Source organism: Aquarana catesbeiana, linkage group LG02 (assembly GCF_042186555.1).
Source record: "Aquarana catesbeiana isolate 2022-GZ linkage group LG02, ASM4218655v1, whole genome shotgun sequence".
In the NCBI taxonomy this organism is placed as follows: Eukaryota; Metazoa; Chordata; class Amphibia; order Anura; family Ranidae; genus Aquarana; species Aquarana catesbeiana.
Window position 1 is genome coordinate 158,096,167 of NC_133325.1, and position 20,634 is coordinate 158,116,800.

A 20,634-nucleotide genomic window follows, 5' to 3' on the forward strand; every position below is an offset into this window, starting at 1 on the left:
GTGAGCACTGTGCAGAGCTCGCACTACACTAACTTGTTGCTTATTTAGCTGCCTGCTGTAGTGATAGGATCAGGAAAACACCACCAACCTTCTACAGGTAGCTTTAGCTGAACACTGTGCAGAGCTCGCCAAAATATAACTTGTAGCTTATTTAGCTGCCTGCGGTAGTGATAGGATCAGGAAAACACCACCAACCTTTTACAGGTAGCTTTAGGTGAGCACTGTGCAGAGCTCGCACTACACTAACTTGTAGCTTATTTAGCTGCCTGCTGTAGTGATAGGATCAGGAAAACACCACCAACCTTCTACAGGTAGCTTTAGGTGAACACTGTGCAGAGCTCACACTACACTAACTTGTAGCTTATTTAGCTGCCTGCGGTAGTGATAGGATCAGGAAAACACCACCAACCTTCTACAGGTAGCTTTAGGTGAACACTGTGCAGAGCTCGCACTACACTAACTTGTAGCTTATTTAGCTTCCTGAGGTAGTGATAGGATCAGGAAAACACCACCAACCTTCTACAGGTAGCTTTAGGTGAACAATGTGCAGAGCTCGCACTACACTAACTTGTAGCTTATTTAGCTGCCTGCGGTAGTGATAGGATCAGGAAAACACCACCAACCTTCTACAGGTAGCTTTAGGTGAACACTGTGCAGAGCTCGCCAAAAAATAACTTGTAGCTTATTTAGCTGCCTGCGGTAGTGATAGGATCAGGAAAACACCACCAACCTTCTACAGGTAGCTTTAGGTGAACACTGTGCAGAGCTCGCACTACACTAACTTGTAGCTTATTTAGCTGCCTGCTGTAGTGATAGGATCAGGAAAACACCACTAACCTTCTACAGGTAGCTTTAGGTGAACACTGTGCAGAGCTCGCACTACACTAACTTGTAGCTTATTTAGCTGCCTGCGGTAGTGATAGGATCAGGAAAACACCACCAACCTTCTACAGGTAGCTTTAGGTGAACATTGTGCAGAGCTCGCACTACACTAACTTGTAGCTTATTTAGCTTCCTGAGGTAGTGATAGGATCAGGAAAACACCACCAACCTTCTACAGGTAGCTTTAGGTGAACAATGTGCAGAGCTCGCACTACACTAACTTGTAGCTTATTTAGCTGCCTGCGGTAGTGATAGGATCAGGAAAACACCACCAACCTTCTACAGGTAGCTTTAGGTGAACACTGTGCAGAGCTCCCCAAAAAATAACTTGTAGCTTATTTAGCTGCCTGCAGTAGTGATAGGATCAGGAAAACACCACCAACCTTCTACAGGTAGCTTTAGCTGAACACTGTGCAGAGCTCGCAAAAAAATAACTTGTAGGTTTAGCTGAACACTGTGAGGAGGACGCACAACACTAACTTGTAGCTTTAGCTGAACACAGTGCAGAGGTCGCACTACACTAACTTGTAGTTTTAGCTGAACACTGTGAGGAGGACGCACTACACTAACTTGTAGCTTTAGCTGAACACTCTGCAGAGGTCGCACTACACTAACTTGTAGTTTTCGCTGAACACTGTGAGGAGGACACACTACACCAACTTGTAGCTTTAGCTGAACACTGTGAGGAGGACGCACTACCTTAACTTGTAGATTTAGAGGAGGACGCACTACACTAACTTGTAGCTTTAGCTGAACACTGTGCAGATGTCGCACTACACTAACTTGTAGCTTTAGCTGAACACTGTGCAGAGGTCTCACTACACTAACTTGTAGTTTTAGCTGATTACTATGAGGAGGACGCACTACACTAACTTGTAGCTTTAGCTTAACACTGTGCAGAGGTCGCACTACACTAACTTGTAGTTTTAGCTGAACACTGTGAGCAGGACGCACTACACTAACTTGTAGCTTTAGCTGAACACTGTGCAGAGGTCTCACTACACTAACTTGTAGCTTTAGCTGAACACTGTGCAGAGGTCGCACTACACTAACTTGTCGTTTTAGCTGAAAACTGTGAGGAGGACGCACTACCCTAACTTGTAGCTTTAGCTGAACACTGTGCAGAGGTCACACTAAACTAACTTGTAGCTTTAACTGAACACTGTGAGGAGGACCCACTACACTAACAGTAAATAGTCTAGCTGCCTGACTGTGGTACTAATAAGATCAAAAGAACACCAGCAATTTTCTTCAGGTAGCTGTAAATACTGTAACAAGACAAGCCTGCCTGTCAGTAGGAAGATAACAGGAACGGATCTAGCTAAACTGAATACAGTGTATATATATATATATATATATATATATATATATATATATATATATATATATATATGCAACACCTGGGATGCATATATATACACAATACACTGTAAGTGCAGCTAACTCACTGACTGTCCTGCCTAATCTAGCCAACTCAAATAAAATGACACTGTCTCTCTCTCTCTATCTCTCAGCACGCCGGAACACACTACACAGGGCCGCCGTGCAGGTGGCCTTATATAGTGTGGGGCGTGTTCTAAACCCCCTGAGCCATAATTGGCCAAAGCCACCCTGGCTTTGGCCAATTACAGCACTCTCTACCGACGGCGCTGTGATTGGCCAAGCATACGGGTCATAGTGCATGCTTGGCCAATCATCAGCCAGCAATGCACTGCGATTCCGCAGTGAATTATGGGCCGTGACGCGCCACACGAATTTGGCGTGAATGGCCCATAACGTTCACAATTCGGCGAAGGATCGAACAGCTGATGTTCGAGTCGATCATGGGTTCGACTCGAACGTGAAGCTCATCCCTAATGAGGAGAAGTCTTGCAGGGACTTAGTTTTATGCCACGTCACTCAATAGCACAACTATGTCTATTGAGGTTTCTTGTGTCATCGGTTTGCCAAGGTAATGGCAAAGAATAGTGATGTACTTACTCTAAGGGCATTTTTACACTGGAACGGGTGTCGGCGGTAAAGCGCCGCTATTTTTAGTGGCGCTTTACCGAAGTTTTTGCATCTCTTTTCGGCCACTAGCAGGGCGCTTTTAGCCCCCGCTAATGGCCGAAAAAAGGTTAAAAGTGCCCGCGAAGCGGCGCTGGCTATTGATTTCAATGGGCAGGGGCGCTTTAGTAGTGGTATATAGTTTAATTGAGAGATGGTGCACTACCACATATGAGTGTAGAGATAAGTTCATACCCGGTTCACCACATCCCGATAATGCATTACAAAAAATAAATAAAGAAGAGGGAACCCTGGGATGGTACGGGTGAAGGGGTAGGGAGTATGAATGGGTAAATCTGAGTACAAGGAAAGGGGGCGTACTAAATGGTGTGATTGGTATGAGAGATGCCCAGAAATAGTAAAAATATATACTTTATTGGAATATACAAGAAAAGTTATAAAATAGTGAACAATACATACAAAATACCTAAACCACAACAAAAATGAGCATACTGGTAAGAGGAAGTATACATATGTGTGGTACATAGGAGCCCAACATGTTTCGGATAAGAAAAAATTCAGTTCCTTCTTCAGGGGTTTCCTGTAAGGATTTTTGTATGATCTGGGGGAGGTATATGAGTAAAACATACCAATTATATATATATATATATATATATGTGTATATATACACATATGTACATACATATAATGGGTGTATATCATAGGTGTAAAAGGTTTAAAAAGCAGAATTTATGGAGGCAAAGAGAGAAAATATATATGGAGTGAGAGATAGACTAAAATGAGAATGGGAAATGAAGAATAATAAAGAAGTGGGAAAATAAAAAAGCTCTGGATGCACCAGAGATTCAAGGTAGTATAAGACATTGTAGGGACTTACTCGTTCAAACAATTAGCTGCATATAAAGCACCGGACTATGGTCTGACAGTCTGCCAAATTGTACTTCAGGTCATTATCATCATGACATCAATTTCACCGCATATAGGGGTAAGGGAGGCCATGTGTAAATTTATATATAGTAGAGGCCTGGACTTAAAGGTGGTGTGGAGATTTTCTAATGTATGTCAAGGGGAGGTCATTGAAGCCATTAGGATACGGTGAAGCACGTCAAAACACCAGCGTCCACGAGGAACAACCAATACAAGAGGGGGATGTACGTCCCTACATATACAAAATAATAATAATATTGAAGTATAGATATCAGAGGTTCATAAGTTGAACAAAAAATCTATACAGAGGTAAGTGTTAAATGTGCAATGTATGTAGTTGCTATGGTTATAACCATCTGGACCCTTTTGTCAAATTTGGGTTCCATGAAAAGGGGGGGGAAGGAGGGGGAAAACTATCTTTCCTTTTCTTTAACCTCACTAAATGGCTAGAAAAGAAACCCTCTCTTTACTGGCACACTAGGACGTTCCAGGAATATATCGGGGAGGACCTGAACCCTTTGGGACTCAGGGTTCAGATTTTTCCTTCTTTCGACAACATTGACTCTACTTTTAAAATGGCCTGGGAAAATGTCTTAAAATCATGTTCTAGTCAAATGATGAATCTCCTTATTGAAGAATACAAAAGGCGACTCATAGACATTGACAGAAACATAGACAAATTATATTCCCAAATCAATACATTAAACACCCATCCTTCTTTCCCAGAGCTCAACGAGAAATTAAAGGCACATATTGAAGCTTTTAACAGAGACATTCTCGCCAAAAAGGAAAACAAATTCCTACGTGACAAACAGGCCTTCCAAGAAGGACGGGCCTATAAATGGCACCAACAGACTAATACTAGAAATCGCCAACACCGCTATAAACAAAATGACTATCAATCGGATACCTCCGATACTTCATCTGTAGCGTCAAGTGTGTCGCACTCATTCCCCAAAATCAATAGACATACAAGAAAACAAAAACGACAAAGAGATGGGGATAGCTCTGAGGGTAGACCTAAACGAAATCAAGGACCCTGAACACATAAGACTCCCACTAAAAAATCCACCCTCCCTGACAACACCCCTGGTTCAACGCCTGCCGGTTCAATCATTAAAGAAACTCCCTCTACTACCATTAAAATCCCGAGTTTGTTTCAGCCAAAAAACTTGAATACCCCCCCACTGTTCCAACATAGAACACTCTGTACCTCAATCATATAACATAATCAATCTTTCATCATATCCCCTTACAGGGGATGAAACCTCTGTATTATCCAAGGGTCTTACATTTTGCCCTAACCAAAAAACTGACAAATTTGAAATAATAAAAGATGTACATCTTTTTACCCGTAAGCTCCAACTTCAGAGCATGTTTAACAAAAGTGATGTAAACTCAACCACTTTTCAAACAGTCAAAGAACGTCAAGCATTAGCGGATTTAAACGCACTCTTAGAAGAGAGCGATACTCGAGACCTCATCTATATAATCGATCTGGAGTCTTGCTTAAATACACCTATCAATCCCACTACAACAGAACAACCAGCCTCTAAACTAAAGAAAAAGTCCGACCTCTATCCTGCTCCATCTTCCAATCATGGTATAGCTACCTTTCTAAAATTAATCACTCAAGAGATTAAAAGTATGAGTACCAACTCTCAAGTAGCTGACAATCTAACTACGAACGAACAAATAGCCCTGAATGATCTAGCCCAAAATTCTGACTTGGTTATCAAACCCTCAGATAAGGGCGGGAACATTGTTCTGATGAACAATGAGCAATACATATCCATGTGCATGAAAATAGTGAATAACGGGGGGCAGGAGGCGGAGCCTAGCGGAGCAGACATGCATTGTTAGAGCTCCACACCGCTGAGGAGAGAAGAGAAGGACAAAGCGGAGCCTGCAGGCTCAAAAGGTATCCATTTGAACCTTTTTGCCCCAGGGAACAAATTGTGAAAGTTTGGGCAGGAAATATGGTACTGGGAGGAAACTGTGGCAGAAATAAAAATCACCTCAGAAAGAGCTCACAGGCACTCACTGCAGCTGAAGCAGCTCCAGTCACCTCACAAGATACAGCATCAGGGCGCTCTCACAGACAGAAAATGTCACAGCAAGACTCTCCATTTGAGTCAGATACAGAACAAATCCTCTCACAAACTTCTCCACAAGCCTCCTCAGTATCCCCAGAAATATTATTACAATTTGAAAAGATGCTTCATAAGGCTTTAAAACAAACCTCAGACCAAATAACAAAAAGCCTAACCAAAGAAATAAGAGAGCTGGGAAACTGCACCGCAGCCTTAGAAATAAAAATGGATGAAATTGAAATTACAACCCAAGAAAATATAACAGAATTGGAACAATTAAAAAAAGAGAATTAATACTTCAAACTAAGCTCGAAGATTACGAAAATAGAGCCAGACGTTCAAACTTGCGCATAAGGGGAATACCTGAAACTGTGACAGACCTGCAATCTACTATTACTGCTCTATTACAAGAACTAAAGCCAGATATCCCTATTGAACGTTTAGAATTGGACAGAGTACACAGAGCCCTCACAGCCAAAAAGAAAGATGGACCCCCACGTGATATAATCACAAAATTTCATTATTACAGAACGAAAGAACAAATACTAATTGCTGCAAGAGAAAAAAAGGAACTTAATTTTCAAGGACACAATTATCAAATTTTTGCTGACCTATCCCATCTTACTATTACTAAAAGACGATCCATGAAACCCCAACTAATGGAACTGCAACGCCACAACATTATGTATCAATGGGGCTTCCCCTTTTCAGTCAGATTTAACTACCAAGGTACAATTTACAGAAGCAGATCAGCAGATGAACTACAACAAACCCTTTTAAAATTAAATCTGACAGAACCCACAAGCAGCAACACTCCCACACGCAGAAGAATGGCATCATCTTCACCTTCAGGCAGCACCCAGAAAATTTCAGAACAAAATGGGAATCATCATTCTCACAAAAGAGGCAGTTATGCCACATCATCCATGGACCAAGAAGATTCAATGGACTGACATCCTAATTCCTGATATCTCTTCATTTATTATACTAAGAGATGGTTCTCTATAAAAAAAACCTATATTTATAACTGAATGTAACTGCATTCTGATAGTCACACACTGTATGGGATCATGTTACATTCCAGTTATATTTCTTATTACTTCTGATTCATATAGCCTTAGAATATATAAGTGAAATAAGGAAATTCTTGTTCAGTTATATATTGTCAGGTAATAACAATAGATTTATTACTTTTTAGGACAAATATGTTCAATAATCCAGAAGTAATGGAAGCTTTTTCTTTCTTTTCTTAAAACAAATATATTATTACCTAACTAGTTCCTAGAATTATGTTTTTGTTTATTCTAATCTGAAGCAATACAACCTCAATTTTATGAGTTAACATATCTAAACAGTTGCGTATGAATAAAATATGTAACTGTTTACTCTAAAAGGGTTAAAATCCCAAAATAATTCAAACTATCTTCATCAATAACAAAGTTATTAACAGTACCTTTCTAACTGAATTATTTAGCCTAGGGCAAGACTAACCATATACAACCACCCTGGAATAAATAATTTCAACAAAAACTATATTCTGCACTCCAATTAATGAAACATCATTTTGATGTCTTTTGACATAGCACTTCTCTCCTGTAAGCGGAAGATCCGTGTACCCCCATTAGCCCTCCTCATTCTCCCAACCATATTATGTGGGAGTGTGACGAAGGCACTTATTCCCCTGAGAGAGATATTTATTCTCTTTCACGGGTAAATTGTAAATACTTGCAAAAAATAATTTATACAATGTATCATCTAATCTCATATGTTTTTTGTTTACTCTTTACTCCAGAATTCACTGGTTTCTTTTCCATCTATTCATCTCTTCAGTCCACACAGGTTGATCTGCGCAGTCAGCTCTGCATAACAAAAAGTAAGTCAAAACTATTTGATCTATTGCCATGGCACCACTGAATATACTTTCCCTGAATGTTCAGGGAATAAATGTCCCTCAAAAAAGGACCAAAGCCTTCCGTACTTTCCATAACAAGAAGGCTCACATAGTATGCCTCCAAGAAACACACTTCACCAAAGATTCTACTCCAAAATATATTTCTCCTTTTTATCAACAAATTTACACGGCTTCTGCCTGTACCAAGCAAAGGGGAACTCTAATTGCATTTCACCGATCCACACCATTCACCTTATCATCAGAAATTAAAGACCCAGAAGGTAGATACCTGATACTCATGGGTTATATAATGGATACAGCAATCACGGTGATTTCCTACTACGCTCCTAACAAACAACCTACACCATTCCTCTCACATATGTTACAAGTGATTAATACACACAAAATAGGAACAGTGATAATGTGTGGGGATTCGAACCAGGTCCTCCTCCCATTTCTAGATAAATCACCTTTTACACCATCCAAAATAACCTCTAGATTACCTTTTTCTCAACTTCTTTCCAAATACAATCTGGTAGATTCATGGAGAGAAAGTAACCCAATGAAAAAGAAATTCACTTATTTCTCGCACCCTCATCAAACCTTCACCAGAATAGATCATATTTTTCTAACAATAGGAATGATACCAGAAATTATTGCATCAGATATAATTCCGATTCCGTGGTCTGACCATAATGCAGTATACACTACTATAGCCTCAGCCATACCAAAAGCGCATGACCCAACGTGGTACTTACCGGACATAATGCTCAAACACCCACTACATCAGATGGCCATTGAACAAGCTTTAAAGGAATACATATCAATTAATAATACAACAGACATCTCCCCAATAACACTGTGGGAAGCTCATAAGCCTGTCTTGCGTGGTACAATACAAAGACAAATGGCACAATTTAAACGGGAACGCAAAAATCTAGCAAAAAAACTAGAACTCAATTTTAATGCAGCCTACATATCATTTCAAGATAATCCATCTCAGAGTACAAAATCTCATCTGGAAAAATCTAGAATGGAATACGATCTATTTCTCACTGAGTCAGTTGATAAATCCCTCAAACGCTCCAAACACAATTTCTACATGAATACAAACAAACCAGGTACATATTTGGCTCGGGCATTAAATTCAACTAACAAATCTTTCAAACCAATACGTTTGAAATTATCAAAAAATGTTTACACTTGTAATCCAGTTAAAATAGTCCATAAATTTCACTCACATCTCGCAACTTTATACAAGACAAACAATGAATTTAATCCTACAGAGGCTGAATCCTTCTTCTCAAAAATAACCTTACCTGAGTTATCTCAGAATCAAAAAAGCAGTTTGGATGAGCCTATAACTATAGATGAAGTTGCTAACGCCATAAAAGACCTAAAACTTAACAAAAGACCAGGCCCAGACGGCTACTCGGCTTTATACTATAAAACATTCTCAGAAATACTCTCTCCCATTCTCACTGAAACTTTTAACAAACTTCTAGATGGACATTCTTTTCGGCAAGAAACACTAATGGCAATTGTTTGTATGATCCCAAAACCCCTTTCTGATGATACTTCCTGTGTGAATTATCGGCCTATCTCTCTGTTAAACCTTGATATTAAATTATTAGCAAAAATAATAGCAAAACGCCTCAATAGCATTATAGGAAAATTAATACATAGAGATCAAGTAGGCTTCATGCCAAATAGACAGGCAGGCGATAATATACGCAGGGCAGTGTTATTGGCACATATTGCTAAAAAACTGAAAATCCCTTTATGTTTTCTATCTCTCGATATTAAGAGGGCATTTGACACAGTATCCTGGCAATATATGCAATATTCATTACAAAAATGGGGTTTTGGACCCCACTTTTTAACATGGATCAAAGCATTATATAATAAACCCAAAGCCTATATAAAATATGCTGGATACAAATCTGAAGCCTTTAATATCGAAAGAGGTACCCGACAGGGTTGCCCATTATCTCCCTTATTATTTGCCCTTATACTCGAACCCATGGCCCAATACATCAGAACAAACCAAACTATAACTGGCATTGAAGTAGGAGGTATTACACACAAATTATGTATATTTGCAGACGATATATTACTTTTTCTATCATCACCACAGGTCTCTGGTCCTAACTTAATACCAGCTCTTGATGGATTTGCAGCCCTATCCGGCCTTATGATTAATCCTAAGAAATGCCTAGTGCTTAATATTTCACTCACAAACATGGAATTGATCCCGGCTAGGGCTGCACTCCCATTCACATGGGCAGAAAAATCAATCCCATATCTTGGAATATATTTAACAGGATCTCATTCTGACTTATTCTCAACCAATTATCCTCCTGTATTAAGACAGATCACAAATCTAATAAAACAATGGTCGCAACTTCCTTTATCCTGGATAGGGAAGATTAATGCAATCAAAATGACTATTCTACCCAAATTGCTTTATCTATTCAGAGTCCTCTCTATTCCAATTCCTTCCTGTTTTTTGAGAATAGTACAAAAAAGAGCAACTTCGTTTATATGGGGCTCTTCTAAACCACGTATACCTATACACACACTACATCTTCCCAAAAATAAAGGAGGCCTGGGATACCCTAATTTTACTAACTACTACAGAGCAGCACATTTGGCCAGTCTGTCCAAATACCATGCAAAACAGGAAATCCCATTATGGGTATTTATAGAGGCTTCAGAAAATGACCCTCTATTAATATCAAATTTATTATGGCTTGATCCTAAAGACCGCTTTAAAATTCATAATCCCATAACTAAACACTTCTTATCTCTCTGGGATAAACTAAAAACCAAATATCAGTTACAATCTCCACACAATCCTCTTCTTTCTTTTATCAGAAATCCAGCCTTTTATCCAGCATGGATCTACCCAAATTCTTTTAAAGCTTGGACAACATCAGGCATTCAGACACTAAATGACTTCATAGCATCTAAATCATTCCTTTCATTCCCATCGCTTAGAGAAAAATATGATCTACCAAACTCTGAGATATTTAGATATCTCCAAATCAAAAATTTCTATACACCATTCCTAAAGGGGGATACACCATTATCCCAATTATCCATTTTTGAATCAATCTGTACAAAAGATCCATTTGCTAAAGGTACAATTTCATCACTTTATAATCAATTATATGGAGTAGCAAATCTTAATAGACCCTCTTACGTTCAGAGGTGGGAGGAGGACCTGGGACGAACTTTAGAAGACACGGACTGGTCTAACATATGGCTCACATCTAAGTCATCTTCACCCAACATCTTAGCACTGGAGACAAATTATAAAGTCCTAACTCGCTGGTACCTTGTACCCGCTAGAGTGGCAAAATATTCACCTAATACCTCAGCTCTTTGTTTTCGAGGATGCCCAGAAATAGGCACATATTTACACATATGGTGGACGTGCCCAGTAATCCAAACCTTCTGGAAGGAAGTCTTCGTGATTGCATCAAAAATATTTAAAAAAATAATACAACCAGATCCATATTTAACTTTACTTAATCTAAAACCGGAATGGTTAACACTCTCTCAATTCAAACTTATAATCCAACTAATAACGGCTGCAAAACAAACAGTGGCCAAGGCATGGAAATCTCCTACATTGGTACTAGCAGAAACAATTCACAGAATGAATAATACAATGTCCCATGCTAAGATGGTAGCCATCGATCAAAATCAAATTCCAAAATTTGAAAAACTTTGGCATCCTTGAATAAAACAACAGTTCCTGTCAAATTTCAATGACTCTGTCCTGTTGCCATGGTAACAGATTAAATGACTTACAGAGACACCCATTCTAAGGCTTCAAAGAGAACTAAAAAGAATAATAAACTGACGAGCGGGACAACCTTGTGGACCATACCTCTACCTTTCAACCCTTTTTCTTCTTTCTCTTTCCTTTTCTCCACCTTACGATTAAAGCTCATTATCAGAATTTATTTGACCTATATACACTCTACTTGTAAACAATATGTATAGTAGGTATAAATCATTTAAATACCTACAAAAGTAACTAAGGAAATGATATATATCTTTAATTTAGGTTTACGTGAACCCAATGTTTAATATTTGAAATTTCATGATATTTACCTATATAAACCCTACTATAAAACAATGAGCTTACTTTATATATCCTTGTAAACTTACTTTATGTATCTTTATAACATTGTATACTCAATAAACTTCTTTTGACAAGGAAAATATTGAATAACACAGATTGGTACAGACCCATTGAATTCCAAACAATTACTCGATTCAACGAGGAATTCCATATTCTCGTTGACCGAGCACTGAATAATAACACCATTTCCAACCAGATGTGGAAATTTATCCGCACCGCATTTCCAGTGATCCCCACATTCTATTCCCTCCCCAAAATTCATAAAAACCCTATAGACCCACCGGGCAGACCCATCGTGTCGGGCAATGGCTCCATCACTGAAAACTTATCCAAGGTTGTTGATGAACACTTCAGACCACTAGTGTCGTCCTTACCTACCTACATAAGGGATACAATCCACCTACTCCAAATTATTAATGGAATCCAAGTATCTGACCATACTATTTTGGTCTCTATTGATGTTGAAACATTGTATAGCTCTATACCGCACAGCACAGGCTTAGCGTGCATTCAACGGATTCTGTCACAAACTATCCCTTCTGAGTAAGTATTCAATGACTTTATATTACAGGCATTGGACTACATCCTTCAACACAATGTCTTTAGTTTTCACGGACAATACTTCCTCCAGGTGCAGGGCGTAGCCATGGGCACTTGCTGTGCCCCTGGCTACGCCAATCTGTACCTGGGGCAATGGGAAAAGACCCTGTTCAACGATGGGGATCTCTCGATGTACCTGCGCCATATCACCATGTGGCGCAGGTACATCGATGACATCCTCATCTTGTGGGAGGGACCAGTTAATTTACTTCATGATTTTTTAACTATACTCAATCGTAATGAATTTAACTTAAAGTTCACTATGACTTATGACCATACCTCAATTACCTTTCTGGACGTTGAAATATTCAAAGACACAAATAATTCTTTGGCTTGCAAACTCCACCGGAAACCAACATCCGGGAATACTATTCTACATTCGGATAGTTTCCATCCCAGACAATTAAATAACTCTATCCCATTCAGCCAATTCTTCAGGATAAAAAGAAACTGCTCTAATAATGACGACTTTTTACGTGAAGCCAGAGCCTTAAAAAATTGCCTCTTGGATAGAGGCTATAGCCATAAAAGTCTAAAATGAGCCTTTAATAAGGCCAATAGTCGGGACAGACAGGAATTAATACAACCACGCAACAGATTCAATCGTGATAATAGTCCCTATACCAGGATAATTACTATGTTTTCAAATGAACACACAGAGATAAGGCAGATTTTTGCTAGGTATTGGCATGTGTTAACTAATGACCCTTTAGTGGGCCCCTTTGTTTCCCCCAATCCCTTAATTACTTTCAGGCGCAACACCTCGGTTGGAGATCGTCTGGTTAAAAGCGAGTTCAAGGGACTGACCCGTGGCGTCCCGTGCAACACACTCGGCACCTTTCCATGTGGGTCGTGTGGTTACTGCAAGTATATCAATACCAATATAAATCCACGCCTTACTAATGGCTTGACATTTTTCCCAAAGCATTACGTCAATTGCCAGACCACACTTGTAGTGTATCTAATACAGTGCGAGTGTGGTTGTTTTTATGTTGGCAAAACTATCCAGAAACTTTGCAAGCGCCTATACCGACACATAACGGCAATGAAATCGAAAGACCCAGACTCCCCATGGGGCCGCCACATAAAGTTAGTCCATTGTGAACGCTTTCCCAGGATCTCAGTCTTAGCCTTGGATCGCATCCACCAGACGTTTAGAGGTGGTGACCTAAATAAATTACTTCTCCAACGGGAGATGAGATGGATTGCAAATTTGAATGCCACCTCACCCCCAGGCCTAAATGAAATATTAAGCTTTAAACCATTTTTACAAGGCTTCACGTCAGGGGGTTACGAGAGGGACCTATAGCCACTTAATCTGACCCTATTAACAAACCATCTAGCAACAGTCTGCCTGTCGAACCTAACCATACATTATCTCATATATGAAATGTATAGATTATGTTATAATTATATAATTCGAGTTCTGTTCAAAAGGTCTCTGTCATATATAAAGATACTGTATGATGTACTTTTTCGTTTGTTATATGAGACATGAACTGTATATTGATATCTATAATACCATCTGTATTTGTATAATATGTCTTTGGTAATTCAATACATGATTGTATGTTGCGCTTGTTGTGTATGTATATTATGAACAATCTTTGACTATCTATGCCCCGACTATATATCAATCTACAGAGCTGGGGCTGGACTTGATCTGACACTCTGCCGCTTTCTCTTTGGTCTTACAGGATCACTTATCATATACTATATAACTTTTATACATTTGGATGCCCTGCCCCATAGGGGTTGATTGCCTTAAGATCGGCTGTATCGTGTCAATTGCCAGCATTATGTCCCCCGGCACAGGTAGGCTCCACTCCTCGGATAGTGGAGCCATATCCAGGACTCTCGGCCTCCCCATTGGTTCGCCGCTCGCACATGCGCGATGCGGCTGCCATTCAGGGCGGCCTATACCGAGTCCTCTCTTCCTGTGTCGGCGGCGCCGCGACGTCTGACGTCACCGCGCCCGATGACGCTGTGTACACCGGACGCCGTCGCGTCGGGGGAACAACTTCCCGGCGCACAATACCTCCTCTGCTGACATTGATCAGCGGAGGGGCAGTGACGTCGGATCCCACCTACACCTCGCTGTATTACTGTGAATTGTCAGAAACACACACTCCCCGCCCAACACAGGTGTAACTATTCCTCTCCCATCTGATCCTCTTTAAAAACCTCCAAATGCAAACACATTGTTGTGCTGCATACCCAAGTTGGACTTCTGGGAGGAGGTCGTGGCCCCATATACTCTACAATCTGCAAGTAAGCATTATCTCTAACATCACTTTAAACATCGAATTATTGATGGAATGTCATTTTTTTGCCTGATGCCATGATGATATAGAGCTCTGTGTATTGGGTACATTCCCATCCAATTCACTTTATGCATATTAAAGATGATTGGCTGCATGCTGTATACTATAGGACATGGCTGTCAGGGATAAATGGACCTACATTAGCCCTAGGCACCCATCATCCTTGCATATCTACTTAGGTACTATATTAATACATTATATTAACCTTTGCCATTCCCCCCCCCTATTTGGCTCCCCCCCCCCTTTTCATGGAACCCAACTTTGACAAAAGGGTCCAGATGGTTATAACCATAGCAACTACATACATTGCACATTTAACACTTACCTCTGTATAGATTTTTTGTTCAACTTATGAACCTCTGATATCTATACTTCAATATTATTATTATTTTGTATATGTAGGGACGTACATCCCCCTCTTGTATTGGTTGTTCCTCGTGGACGCTGGTGTTTTGACGTGCTTCACCGTATCCGTATGGCTTCAATGACCTCCCCTTGACATACATTAGAAAATCTCCACACCACCTTTAAGTCCAGGCCTCTACTATATATAAATTTACACATGGCCTCCCTTACCCGAATATGCGGTGAAATTGATGTCATGATGATGATGACCTGAAGTACAATTTGGCAGACTGTCAGACCATAGTCTGGTGCTTTATATGCAGCTAATTGTTTGAACGAGTAAGTCCCTACAATGTCTTATACTACCTTGAATCTCTGGTGCATCCAGAGCTTTTTTATTTTCCCACTTCTTTATTATTCTTCATTTCCCATTCTCATTTTAGTCTATCTCTCACTCCATATATATTTTCTCTCTTTGCCTCCATAAATTCTGCTTTTTAAACCTTTTACACCTATGATATACACCCATTATATGTATGTACATATGTGTATATATATATATATATATATATATATATATATATATATATATATATATATATATTTGGTATGTTTTACTCATATACCTCCCCCAGATCATACAAAAATCCTTACAGGAAACCCCTGAAGAAGGAACTGAATTTTTTCTTATCCGAAACATGTTGGGCTCCTATGTACCACACATATGTATACTTCCTCTTACCAGTATGCTCATTTTTGTTGTGGTTTAGGTATTTTGTATGTATTGTTCACTATTTTATAACTTTTCTTGTATATTCCAATAAAGTATATATTTTTACTATTTCTGGGCATCTCTCATACCAATCACACCATTTAGTACGCCCCCTTTCCTTGTACTCAGATTTACCCATTCATACTCCCTACCCCTTCACCCGTACCATCTAAGGGTTCCCTCTTCTTTATTTATTTTTAGTAGTGGTATATACACCGCTCCTATAGTGCCTCAGAGATGCTGCTTGCAGGACTTTTTTTAGCGTCCTGCCAGCACAGCGCTCCAGTGTGAAAGTACTTGGGCTTTCACACTAGAGTAAGAGGAGAGGCACTTTGCAGGGGCTATTTTTAGTGTGAAAGGGGTCTAATATCCCATACACACGATCTGAAACTCGAATGAAAAATACCGCTTTTGAAGCAATCGTACGATAATCGGTTCATTAGTACAGAGCTTTTCAAGAGCCGATCACGACAGTTCATCCGATATTATCCAATGGACAAGCATGAAAATTTGTCTCGTATGATTCCAGATCGTACGATTTTCGTTTAATCAGCACAGTTCTTGCCTGAAAACACAATACAAATACACGACATCACTTCTGATTTTTTATTCTGTCATACGAGAATTTTCTTAACTTTAGTAAACTCTACATTTTTGATATGCGACTAGCATGCAAAAAAAAAAAAACAGACGATCTGTTGTCTGATATTCAGATTGTGTGTACGGGCCATTAGGCTGGGTTCAGCATTTTCGAATACGCACTTTGATGTGGCTTTTTTTTCAGATCGGCAGCGGCGTTCATCGTGATCGACGCTGGATTTACTTCGGGAGACATTGTTTTGTGTTTTTTTTTTTTTAAATAAAGGAATTGTCAAAAACTCTGTTTTTTTTTTTTTTTTTACACTTTCAGGTGAATGAGTAGGGGTACAATGTACCCCTACTCATTCACATGGGGGGTGGCGGAATCTTGGGGCTCTCTTGTTAAAGGGGGCTGCCAGATTCTGATAAGCCCCCTGCCTGCAGACCCCCACAACCACTGACCAGGGTTGTGGGGAAGAGGCTCCAGTCAACATCAACATGCAGAGCCCTCCCTGCCCCAAAGCACTCCCCCAACGTTGAGAGCATGTGGCCTGCTATGGTTCTGTAGGGGAATTCGCTTGTCCCCGCCCTTTCCTGGCCTGCCAGGCTGCTTGCTTGTATGAATTTTGGGCAGGAGCACACACCATTTGAAAAAAAAAATGGCATGGGGTTCCCCTCAAAAACCCAAAGGGCCTGGTATGGATTGGGGGGGACCCCATGCCGTTTTTTGTTTTTTTCTTTGTTGGCAATTCTTTTTTTTTTACATTCAGCTGTCAGCGTGGAACCCCACTGATGACTCATCGGTTGTTAAGGACGCAACGGCCGCCCCCTCTTTAACAACCGGCTATTCACAGTTTGTTAAAGAGAAAGAAAAAAAACACAAAATGCGTGCAAAAACACAACACTCTTGTTTTCAAGGCGGGTCCATTAAAGTTTATTACACGCAAAACGCAATCTGCTTCGGGAAAAAAGTCCCTGACCCTTTCCAAACAGGCATAGATGCGTCCCATAGAAAAGCATGTTAAATAGACTGTAGTGCGTTTCTGCATAACACACTAAAAAAACGCAACAGTGTGAACCTAGTTTTAAGCCCCATTCACACCTGAGTTTCCTCATGGCTTCACAACCAGCTTCCCACTGCACATGCGACACTTTGTGAATGGTCTTGCAGCCTTCTGGGACCTGTAGCGTGTCCCAGATGGCTGCGGACAGGGGGCGCATTTCTGCTTGGATCACCTAGGTGTGGGTACCTGTCAAGAGGAGGGGAGGACATGAAAAAGCAGAACTTCTCCTTTTGGGTGAATTTCTGCTTTGATAAAACTCTTTAAAAGAGAAAAAAATGAGCAAAAGCAGGTTACATGTGTTTTTCAGGCATTCCCATAATAAAAGTTTACAGGGCAAAAAATGCAAAGTCCTGCTCCAAAGTAACTGCTGTAGGGCTCACCACTCCAAAAAGAGTGCAAGAAAAGCCTTTAATATGGTCTGAAAATGCTCTGCTTGACCATCCAAAATGAACCCCTTCACGACTGCGCTATAGCTGAATGATGACTACAGCACGGTCACACATTGCCAGGTGGGCATCATATGACATCCTCCCGTGCTTGTGCTACCCACGCCCTCTGCATCGGCAATGATCGCTGCATCTTTTAGTCACAGCTGATCACAGATCGAGGTAAAGAGCCAATCGCAGCAGCTCTTTACCATGTGACCAGCTGTGTCCAATCACAGCTAACACAGTGTAAACAGGATTTGCCGGTTATCAGCAATCCTGTCCTCACGCTGAGGAGAGACGATAACCGGCAAATCCACACGGGACATTTACACTGATAATCAGGGTACTGATCAACAGTGTCCTGATTATTAGTGCAGCCACAACATTGCCCACCAGTGCTGCCAATCAGTGCCCACCAGTGCAGCCTCATCAGAGCACATCAGTGAAAGAGAAAAATTACTTATTTACAAAATTTTATGACAGAAACGAAGAAAAACTTTTTTTTTTCAAAATGTTCAGACTTTTATAGTTTTATAATTTCTTCATCAATTTAGGCCAATATGTGTTCTGTGCAAAATTTATCGCGGCTACAAACTATGGGATATTTTAATCTTATTATTTTTACTAGTAATGGTGGCGATCAGCAACTTATAGTGGGCCTGCAATATTGTGGCGGACAACTGACACTTTTTGAGGACCAGTGACGCTAATAGAGTGATCAGTGTTAAAAAAAATATGCACTGTCACTGTACTAATAACATTGGCAGGGAAGGGGTTAACATCAGGGCGATCAAGGGGTTAACTGTGTTCCCTGGAAGTGATTGCTAACTGTGGGGGAGGTGCTTTGACTGGGCGAAGGTAAAGATCCGTGTTCCTGCTTAGCCTGAACACAAGATCAGCACATTCCCCTCTCACAGAACGGCGGTCTGCCTTTCTCCTTAATGATCAGTGGGTCCTGGCGGACATTATGTGTGCCGGACCTGCGGAGTCCAATCACATTGGGAGCAGGTCGCCTGTGGAACGCGCACGCACCCGACCCGGAAGTGCCAGATCATGTACTAGGGCGCGCACCCCAGACCTGGAAGTGCCAGATCATGTACTAAGGGGCGCACTGGATCCTGGACTCTGAACTAACCTTTCGACTCCACATTCTATCACTATCACTATCCAAAGCTTGCCGCCTCAATCTTCGCAACATCTCCAAGATACGCCCCTTCCTAACCAATGTCACCACAAAGCTTCTAATCCACTCCCTGGTCATCTCCCGCCTCGACTATTGCAACTCATTGGTTTACCTCTAAATAGGCTATCTCCACTTCAGTCCGTCATGAACGCTGCTGCCAGGCTCATCCACCACACAAACCGCTCAGCGTCTGCCACACCCCTCTGCCAATCCCTCCATTGGCTGCCACTCAGTCACCGAATTAAATTTAAGATACTAACTATAACTTACAAAGCCATCTACAACCTGGCCCCCAGCTACATCTCTAACCTAGTCACAAAATACCAACCTAATCGTTCTCTTCGCTCCTCCCAAGACCTCCTGCTCTCAAACTCCCTTGTCACCTCATCCCATGCTCGCCTTCAGGACTTCTCCAGAGCCTCCCCCATCCTCTGGAATGCTCTACCCCAATCCGTCCGACTTTCTCCTACTTTATGCACTTTCAGACGATCCCTGAAAACTCATCTCTTCAGAGAAGCCTATCTGGCCCCCACCTAACAACTGTACATTTATCTTCTCAATCAGCACATCACCCATAGTTATTACCTCTTGTATCTCTTGACCTTCCCTCTTAGATTGTAAGCTCTAAGGAGCAGGGCCCTCTGATTCCTACTGTATCAAATTGTATTGTATTTGTACTGTCTACCCTCAAGTTGTAAAGCGCTACGTAAACTGTTGGCGCTATATAAATACTGTATAATAATAATAATAATGTACTAGGGAGCGCACCCCAGACCCGGAAGTGCCAGATCATGTACTAGGGCACGCACCCCAGACCCGGAAGTGCCAGATCATGTACTAGGGCACGCACCCCAGACCCGGAAGTGCCAGATCATGTACTAGGGCGCACACCCCAGACGTGGAAGTGCCAGATCATGTACTAGGGCGCGCACCCCAGACGTGGAAGTGCCAGATCATGTACTAGGGCACGCACCCCAGACCCGGAAGTGCCAGATCATGTACTAGGGCACGCACCCCAGACCCGGAAGTGCCAGATCATGTACTAGGGCGCACACCCCAGACGTGGAAGTGCCAGATCATGTACTAGGGCGCGCACCCCAGACGTGGAAGTGCCAGATCATGTACTAGGGCACGCACCCCAGACCCGGGAAGTGCCAGATCATGTACTAGGGCACGCACCCCAGACCCGGAAGTGCCAGATCATGTACTAGGGCGCGCACCCCAGACCTGGAAGTGACAGATCATGTACTAGGGCACACACCCCAGACGTGGAAGTGCCAGATCATGTACTAGGGCGCGCACCCCAGACGTGGAAGTGCCAGATCATGTATTAGGGCGCGCACCCCAGACCTAGAAGTGCCAGATCATGTACTAGGGTGCACA